Below are 9894 nucleotides of genomic sequence, written 5' to 3'. Positions count from 1 at the left end.
AATAAACTAATTCTAAGACGGTTAGAGCATTGAATGCAGGAATTATGATGCCACTAAAATTATTTAATCATTTTTCAAAATAAAATTGATATGTATGGCTAGATTTCAAATCATTACATTAAAAATCGTCAAGTAGAAAGTCAGGCAAATAGCCGATACAGACTCGCTGAATCAATTTATTCCTGGCCAGTTATTCACGAGTGAGCTTGTTTTCTTTTCCCATAGAATAAATTCTGTATTTCCCAGCTCTTTATTGAGTATTCTCCACTAATGGTGTTGGGTAAATGTGCAGGTCTGCAAATTAGTGATAAATAAATCTCTTTATGGAAGTCAGTTGGATTGCTAAACTCTGCCTGTTAGGGCAGAACTTATTTTAAATGGGTTAATGCCTGCATAACAAAAATATACATAGGGACTGCAATATGAGCATGTTTAGCTGTTGAGGGAAACTTCACAGATCTAAAGTTTTACTCTATTATTTTCTAACAGTACCTGTTAACATTGAAGTTCAGCCTAGTGTTGTCTCAGTTTAATTTGAGGAATGCAATGTGAAATTCTTGAATCAAATATTTCTCTACTATCTTGCCAGATTGAGCACTTCACTTAATTACTTTTCACTATACTGTGTCTAAATTTGATCATCTTTTTTTCTGATGCAGTGTTTGCTTAAAAAAAATGAATCAACGATGTCTGTGCAGGCTACCTTGATGCCTCAGCTTGTTAGGGCAGTGAATAGCTGAGCCATACAGGCCAAGGTGGTCCCAAATTTTGCTGAGTTAGTCAGTGATGAGTAAATTCCTATATTGTTGCCTCCCAGCTATTGAAGTGCAGTTTGAGTAACTCCATTGTTATCTCCCATCACCACTACTTCCCATTCCCAACTGTCATTAATCCTGTTTCATGACTAGTTGATGAGATTTCCTTCCCTTCAGAATAAAATCTCTCAGCTGCCCTGCAATGCTTCACTGAATTGAGAAATGCCAAAAATGTCCAACAGGCAACTTGAAATGTCTGTAGGAGGAAACTTGTCATCCTCTGACAGAGCCTGGTTTTTGGCTGCCTTCAAGTGATTGTGTATTTGTAATAATGGTTTGGTGACATACAGCTAATCTGAACCAATATCCTGCCCTGATGGGAGATAGGACATGACTTTGCATTAGCAACACAGTAGCTTCAGAATATGAGAAAAGTCAGGGACAAGGAAAGGGCCATTCAGTCCATCAATATTTTAGTGTTTTATATATTTTGATGGAGTTCCCTCGTAAGCACTAGATTGTAAATCTTAATCTTTTTAAATCTATCCTTATAGCCTGTTCTCTTTGAAGTTGGGATCAGTCTTGTTGATCTGTTCTGTACCCTTTCCAGTGCATTTATTTATTTTACTCTCAATGAAGTCATTGTTATGCAGAGGCAAGGATTTTCCATGGGAGGAAGGGGAATCTGGCAAGTGAATGAAACAGACTGTTCTTGCATGTGTCCCAGTGGCCAGCTATATGGTTACATTTTTTTTCTCCACTCATCTTGATTTTGATTACATTCCTAAAAAAAAGCCATTCGTCATCCTATGTTATAATCGAGTTTTTTCTTCACTGATACTATTGGTAAGGAGCAGAAGTACTTCATAGGGATTACCTTTTTTGTGCCCATTTGCTGTTAGCTGCTTAAATGTTGGATATAATGAGGGAGACTTTCAACTGCTGGCCACCCGATTCTCATCTGAAAAATGGGCAACCGGTAGGAGAGTATTCCATCACACTCCTGAACAAGTCAGGAGTGTGATGGAATACTCTCCAACTGCCTGAATGGGTGCAGTTGAAACAATACTCAAGAAGCTCAACACCATACAGCACAAAGCAGTCTGCTTGATTGGCACTTCACCCACTAGCCTAAACATCCACCCCTCTATCACTGGCGTACCATGGCTGCAGGGTGTACTATCATCATCCTCTAAGTTTGCCCATCAAGTCACACACCATTCTGACTTGGACATATATTGCTTGGTCAAAGTCCTGGAACTTCCAACCTAACAGCATTGTGGGAGCACCTTCACCACACAGACTGCAGTCGTTCAAACAGAAAGCTTAGCACCACCTTCTCAAAGGCAATTAGGAATAGGCAGTAAATGCCAGACTTGCCAGCAGCACCTATATCCTGAGAATGAATAAAGTAAATAAGGATTCTCTTTTTTATGACCTTATCTACTCCTTTAATGACTTGGCCCCGATATTAGCGGGCAGGCAGGGGGGTGATTGGGTGCGTGGCAAACCTGCATGAACTAAACTCACCGTTTCTGACGTGATCGCATGTTGATTGATAGTGGTTAACATTCTCTCCGGGTTTTGCGCGCGGCAGCTAGCCTGATTGACAGGCTGGCTGCAGTCAGGAGCTGCAACGTGGGGGGCGGGGCAAGAAAGAGAGTGAGCCAGACATCATCCTGAGCTGGAATGGAAGACCAGGGTGGGGGGGGGGGAGGGGAGAATGGAAGAGCCGGCACTGGACTGGAAGATCGGGGGGGAGAGGGGAAGATCGGGGGGACATCGGGAGGATGAAGAGGGGGACGTTGGGGGGACATCAGGAGGGTGAAGAGGGGGACATCGGAGCGGGAGACATCGGAGCAGGTTTCAAAAGTAGGTGCATTTAGTGTTTTCACTTCCTTCCATGGTTTTTTATTTAATTTATTTACTTTCTTGTTCCCTGATCCGGCCCTTCATGCCTGGTTCACCAGGCGTGAATCAGAAGCGGTGGGCAAGCCACCCAGGTAAGTTAAAAATCTTTCAACTACTTAAACTGTCACAGGTAAAGTGCGTTAAGTACCTCAATGAAGTACATTTAGCTCTTTAACTATCATCCCGCCAGCTTTAATTACCGGCGGGACTTCCATTTTCGTGTCGCCTGCACGCACACAGGTGGGTCCCTGGGAAACTTGGAAGTCAGCGGGTTGGAGCTGGCTTCCGAACCCGAATGGGATTTCCGTGATTTTTGGAGCCCCCTGGCCTCCAACGCACCCATAATTACCTCCTAAAATCATCCCCCATGTATCAGCATATCAAGGTTCCTCTACTCCATGTAAAAGGCATATTTCATTTCCCTATTATTTCTAAAGTGTATTACTTCATATTTTACTACATCACACTACATCTGTCACCTATGTGACCATCTCGCAGGCATATTCGTGTCACAACTTGCCATACCCCCCACTTTGCTGTCATGAGCAAATCTCAATATTGCTTCCTCAAAACCAAAGTCCAAATCATTTCTGTAAATAATAGAGTGGCCCAAAACAGATCCCTGTGGAACACATCATACCATTTTTTTTTCCAGTCCAAAACACCTCCTTTCACATTTTTCCTTTGCTTTTTGCCCGCCAACCAACTCTCTTTCTGCCAATCATCCCTCCATTCATGTGGCTGCATTACCTTTAATTACTGCTGCAATTTTCTTTGCCATATACTCTATGTAGTACTTTATTAAACATTGCAGTACATATTGTTTTGGAGCCTCTAGATCAGAGTCAACAAATAAAATGATGTCAGCAGCATGAGATCAAGCAATACTTCAAAGTTTTCTGATTGATTTCCTTGCCACAGCCAAGATGCTGCTGATATAAATTCATATCCAATTGTCCACTTTGCATATGTCTTATTGTACCTGTTAACTGATGCTACAAGATAATAAGTTAAAAGAAAAAGGGAAATCCTTAGTTCATTGCCTGTAAAGCACCTTGGGATGCCCAATGTAAAATACTGTTCAATGAAACCAAAACCTGCTAAAGAACCAAACATTAGATATTGAAAAACACTCTGAGCAAAGTTATTTTTGGTACTTTTATGTTACCAGAGTAAGTATAAGATATGCTTGAAGCTAAATTCTTCCCATTCTTCCTGTTGCACCCATTGTATCCTCTGCAGCCTATCCTACCTATAATATTATGCAAAATTAAAAAGATGTGCACAAGCAGTATCCAATACTGGCATGGTCTCACATTGCCAGTCAACAGCTTCTTATTTGTTGGTCTGATGCTGGTACAGTCTTTAATGTTGCATGTCCAATACTGACATGTACAAAAATAGAACAGAGTAGTTCCACCCAATTCACTTGCATATCTTTACATACTAAGCCTGTGGTTAGGAACTGGCACTCCTTCTCTTTGCTCGGGCAAGCTGTCTGTGAAGACATGACCAGCACCAGCAGCTCGCACTGAATATGCTGATGAGGCCAGAGAACCAATTTCCATTGATCCTGGGGCTTCTCGTTCTGGGCGCTCGGTTGTCTGGACTTTCAAACGGGCCCAGACCACAACCTACCTCAAAGAGTGCTATTTTTAGTAGCATCAAGATTGATTAAATATACTGTCAGGTAATTGATACCACTTGCAGGTGTTGTTTGTTAGAACAGGACTAAATATGATGAGGTAACTGTTGGCATGTGCAGGTGTTGTTTGTTAGAGGTAGTCTCTGCTGTCATTATTTAAGGTTATGTAGTAATGTCAATATGGAAATATCCTGGTCCTGGTAGGTCTGAGTGTTATATAAATGAGAGATCATGGAATAATGAAAATGAATTTAACAGACTATGTAGACATTTCATAAAAATCTATTTTTGTGACCTGAACAAAGATGTTTTAACAAGGAACATGGTGTAAACAGGTGCTTTATATTTGGAAGAGAGAACCAAATGATACATATTATGTCAGGGTTTTGAAATGTGGGTTTGCAGTATATAAAACAAAGTAAAAATAAACTTGAGGAAAAAAATAGCTTGGAATATTACTATTGAGGACTAATGGAAAATAATTAGGTACTGGGGTTGAATAAGCATAAAATACCCCTTGGGACTTAGACTCGTCATCAGTATTAGGTGTCAGCCTCGGCTTAGTGGTGGCACTCTTGCTTCTGAGTCAGAAGGTTGTGGGCCTAAATCCTGCTTCAGAGTCGTAACTAATATTCTAGACTGATAGTGCAGTACAGAGGGAGAGCTGCACTGTTGGAGGTGCTGTCTTTTGGATGAGCTGTTAAACTGAGGCTGCACCTGCCCTCTCAGGTGGATGTAAAAAATCCCAAGGCACTATTCAAAGAGAAGGTAAGTGAATGTCCTGACCAACATTTATCCCTCAACTAACATCGCGTGTCTCCAATGACGTCACACTAGACATTGTGAACATTTGGGCAAATGTTGCTGCTTTCGTGGATCGCCACATGTCCCTCCAGAAGGGAGTACATATCTCTGGATTGGGAACTATTACTTTCTCACAGCAAAGATTGGATGTCGGACATAGATTAATTAACTAAAACAGAATATCTGATCATTTATCTCATTGCTGTTTGTGAGATTTTGCTGTGTGCAAATTGGCCACTGCATTTTTTTTTGTTTATTCCTTCTCGGGATATTGGCATCGCTAGTAAGGCCAGCATTTATTGCCCATCGCAAGTTGCCCTTGAGAAGATGTTGGTGAGCTGCCTTCTTGAACCGCTGTAGTTCATGTGGTGAAGGTACTCCCATAGTGTTGGGTACTGTGTTCCAGGATTTTGACCCAGTGACAATGTAGGAATGGCGATATATGTCCATGTTGGGATGGTGTGTGATTTGGAGGGGAACTTGGTGGTGATGGTGTTCCTATGCACCTGCTGCCTTTGCCCTTTCCAAATCCTGCCTGTTTTGTAAATGTCCAAAGCAATAACAGACAATTCATCAAAGTGTTAAGGAGCAGTCCTTCATTGGTAAAGAGATCACCTATCAAAAAGTATACAGGTGATTATGGATTAGTCAAAAATGAAGAATAATTTAAGAATTGAAAGCAGCTTCCAGTTACCAATGTTAGAGCAATAAGGCATTGATTTAAAAAGTAAAAATGATTATCATACTTAGCTATAGGATGCATAAAATCAAGGAGAAGGGAAGTGAGCTGGGCATAAGACAGATTAAAAAGATGGCAGTGGTATATATATGGGGGCACACATCTTGAGGATGATAAAAGGATACCAACAGAACCATGGGCCTTATTGGAGTTAGGAGGGTGGAGTTGAGCAGCATAGGTGAATGTAAACCCATTTAAATAGATAGGGATGAGCTTACTATTTTCCAGTGCTTTGACATAAATGCAACATATCTACAAGCAAGGAAGGTTAGCAGTTCAAAATATAGGGAAATGAACTCTAAATGATGAGCATTTAATATTAAGACATAAACCAAAATGTGTAAAAGAAATTCTAAATTCACTATTTTGGAACTGATAATTTTGAAAAAATTCTATATCTATTTTTGTATTAGGTAGGGTTAGTGGAGATGGGAAAAGAGAGTTGAGCCTAGATTCCTGAGTATTTTCTGCATTTTATTTACGATGGGAAACAATTTCTCTTTATATTTACAAATCATTGGTGCCAAGATTCTCTAATCATACATGGGAACTCTGTGAGAAGCTTTATTGTCTGTATGCGTGTGATTGTTTGACGTAGATATTACAATTGCCATCAATGACAAAATAACATGGTAAAAACAGGAAGCTTATGACTACACAGAAAATGACTACTATTACTAGAAATGTTGTGGTTGGTGACAAATAGCTGTATGACTGGCTGATCTGAACTGCAGTAATTTCTGGGAAGTCTGTGATAAGCATTAAAATGTACAATAAGTTGGTGCTACTGGAAGCTAATAAGAAACATGCTGATCACACACGATAAAAAAATCTCATCAGTTATTTGTAACATTTTGTACAAGTAGAAGGAAGTAAAACTGATGAAGAAAATGAATGTAATCTTGTGTATCCTGATATCTTGTGTATGCTTTTTCGACAGCACCTCCCAAACCTGCAACCTCTACCACCTAGAAGGACAAGGGCAGCAGGCGCATGGGAACAACACCACCTGCACGTTCCCCTCCAAGTAACACACTATCCTGACTTGGAAATGTATCACCGTTCCTTCATCATCGCTGGGTCAAAATCCTGGAACTCCCTACCTAACAGCACTTTGGGAGAACCTTCACCACATGGACTGCAGCGGTTCAAGAAGGAGGCTCACCACCACCTTCTCAAGGGCAATTAGGGATGCGCAATAAATGATAGCCTTGCCAGCGACGCCCACATCCCATGTATGAATTTTTAAAATCCTGATTAGATTCAGTGCATATCAATAGAAAGTTAACACTCAACCAATCTCCAAGCACATATTTGATAGTAATCTAGCTATCTTACTATGATGTTCCAGAATTGTCAGATCCCACAATGCAAAGGAAAAGACAAAATCCATAATAAAAATGTGTAAACCATTGACTGTAGACAGCTATAAAATAATGTTAGAGTACATTTTCCAACATTTATAGCTAGTAAAAGGATATTGAACTAATTGATGTATTTTAAGATGTGATAGAAATCATTAGGTGTAGGTTGAAATGCAAAAGTATGAGTACACAGAGTGCCAATGTAGTGAAACAACTGAAGCCAGACTGCCCCTTCACTTCATAAAGATGTTCTAAAGTAAAGGAACAACCAGTTATGTGTTCTTGAAATCAATATGCTTTTACAACATACTAAGGTATAGATTATCAGTGCGAATAACATTTATCACTTGATTACCATAATTATAATGTTATGGGTGATCCTTCTCATGTTCCAAAATATTAATTTAAAAAATATTGCTTGATCAGCTTACTTTAAAAATTAAGCATTATTTATTATGTCATGCTTTTTAGGTGACATTTTTGCTGTATGTTAATAACATTAGATAATTTTTCCATGGAATTAACTCCAATAAAGTGAAGATCAGACAATCCATTTAACTGCTTGGCATCTCAGCCTTTTTATCCTGCAACTTCCATCATTAGTTTCATCACTTGAGCCCACAATATTTCTATACTATTCTTGCATCTTATCCTACACTGACTACACCCATTCTCAGGAATTTTCCTCTTTGAGGTAAACAAGGCAATTTTAAATTTTGTGTTGCTGAGTCACCTAGTAAAATATGCAAATTGTCGTGTAATTTGATGTGTCACTTCTTGACATACTGTACAACACATGAACACAGTGGAGTAGAATTTCTGCTGGCATTCCTTGATCTCCCGCCATAACTTGCTGTTTTTACCATTTCTCTGTGGTTCTCATTGATCTTCCGCAAAGTTACATAGGACGATTGAGAGAACCCCAGTGAAAATTATTGGTGTATGTATAAGTGAACTAATTTCCTCACTTGCACTTGCTGCTGTTAAAGATTCTCGTTTTCAAGGTTCAGTAAATGTAGCGCAAAAGCTGTTCACAGAAAACGTGGAATAAAAATACCTATGAATGATTACAAGGCAATGGAAGAGTTCACCTGATGTCCTAAACAAATGAGAGAAAAGCTTGAGCCATTTATAATCATCATCTGAATCCTGACATTAGAATAGATTACTTTTGTTGTAATCACTCCAGAATGTAATGGGATAGAGTTTCATCTTCACCACCTGGGTGGAAATCTGGCGGAACGGATTGTCCAGCCTTTATAGAACCACTCCGATTTTCATTCCATTGATTTTTAAAGGGTGGATGATTATCATCCATCTGGTGAATACAAAAATTTACCCTGATATATTCTATTCTTTTTTTACATGCAATTGTCTCCACCAACTTTCTCCCTCCCTTCCTTTCCTAAAGGTATTGACTCTTTGCTGGGGTGTGGTTTCAAAATAAGTTGTCGTTGTTGGACATAGTTCTATTCGGCTGTACGGGCACTGACTGCCTGCATATTTCACGTCACTGGCACATGGTACTATTTCCGTTGAGAATTTATTATCTGTGATGTTGTTACTGCATATTAGGATCATAATTTTTAGTCTCCAGTTTTAAAATTAACTATTTTACAAAAAATACATGGATGGCTAAAAAAACTGAGAAATAGACAGTGAACAGAGTCTGTGGAGAAAAGAGGGACTGGATGAAGAGTGAGAAAGAGAAAGGATGGAGAAATTGAGAGCAAATTAGGCAGTAAGAATCAGAGACTGGAGAATAAGCACAACTTAAACAATGAGGGCGAGAAATTGGGCCGTGTAACGCCCGTTGTTTCGGCGCTACGCGCTCTGCCGAAGTGCCAAGATGGTGTCTTGGCTGTGCACGCACATTTCCAGCGTGACATGCGCCGGACGCCATCTTGGTATAGGTATTAGCGCGTGCTCAAATACCGAATGCCGTCAGCATGTAAAGTAAGGAGAAAATGGATACAATCAGCGTGCGATGCTGATTTAAAGTGATACACACCATTTTGGGACTTAACGCTCAACTCAACTCACAATCTTAACCACCACCATCTGAACATATCTTAGAGTGCCTGGAGGACCCCCCACCAGTGCTATTTAAAGAGACCATGCAGGATTTACAGATTAGTGGCTGGATTATTGCTTCTGGCTGCTGATGCATTTGTAACTGTTTTTGAAGGTCTCCTAGACTTGAATTGTAGGACGCGGGAACATAGCCTAACATTTAGAGCCAGGACGTGCAGGAGTGTAATTAGGAAATGCTTCTACACGCAAAGGGTGGGAGAAGTTTGGAACGCTCTTCTGCAAATGGCAGCTGATGCTAGCTCACTTGTGAATTCTAAATCTGAGATTGATGGATTTCTTTGAACCAAGGGTATTAAGGGATATGGGGCTAAGACAGGTATATGGAGTTAGGTCACAGATCAACCATGATCTCATTGAATGGGAGGTCTCGAGGGGCTAAATGCCACTGCCACTTGCTGCCTCTTGTTATGCACCACCTTCTCCTGCAAGAAAGCAGGACGTATGTCTGGGTGATGTGCCTGTCATGGTTGAATAGCGGCCAGTGTGTGTGGCCTGTGAGTTGTTGGTGGGTGGCTTGCAACAGTGGTAATGTGTAAGGGCAAGAGGAAGCATCTGATTGGAAGAGTTGAGTACTGATGGAAA

General features: G+C 40.2%; 1 long non-coding RNA gene across 1 annotated transcript; it reads left to right on the top strand.

Moving 5' to 3' along the window:
• The first annotated feature begins 4132 nt into the window (after positions 1–4132).
• On the top strand, positions 4133–8296 carry LOC137332125 (uncharacterized). The gene is made up of 2 exons (XR_010965592.1): positions 4133–4356; positions 6795–8296. It is a non-coding gene; the product is annotated as an uncharacterized lncRNA (long non-coding RNA).
• The last annotated feature ends 1598 nt before the right edge of the window (positions 8297–9894 follow it).

The sequence above is a fragment of the Heptranchias perlo genome, chromosome 14, assembly GCF_035084215.1.
Source record: "Heptranchias perlo isolate sHepPer1 chromosome 14, sHepPer1.hap1, whole genome shotgun sequence".
Taxonomy (NCBI): Eukaryota; Metazoa; Chordata; class Chondrichthyes; order Hexanchiformes; family Hexanchidae; genus Heptranchias; species Heptranchias perlo.
Note: the sequence above shows the minus strand (reverse complement) of the source record. Positions and strands in the feature narration are given on the sequence as shown.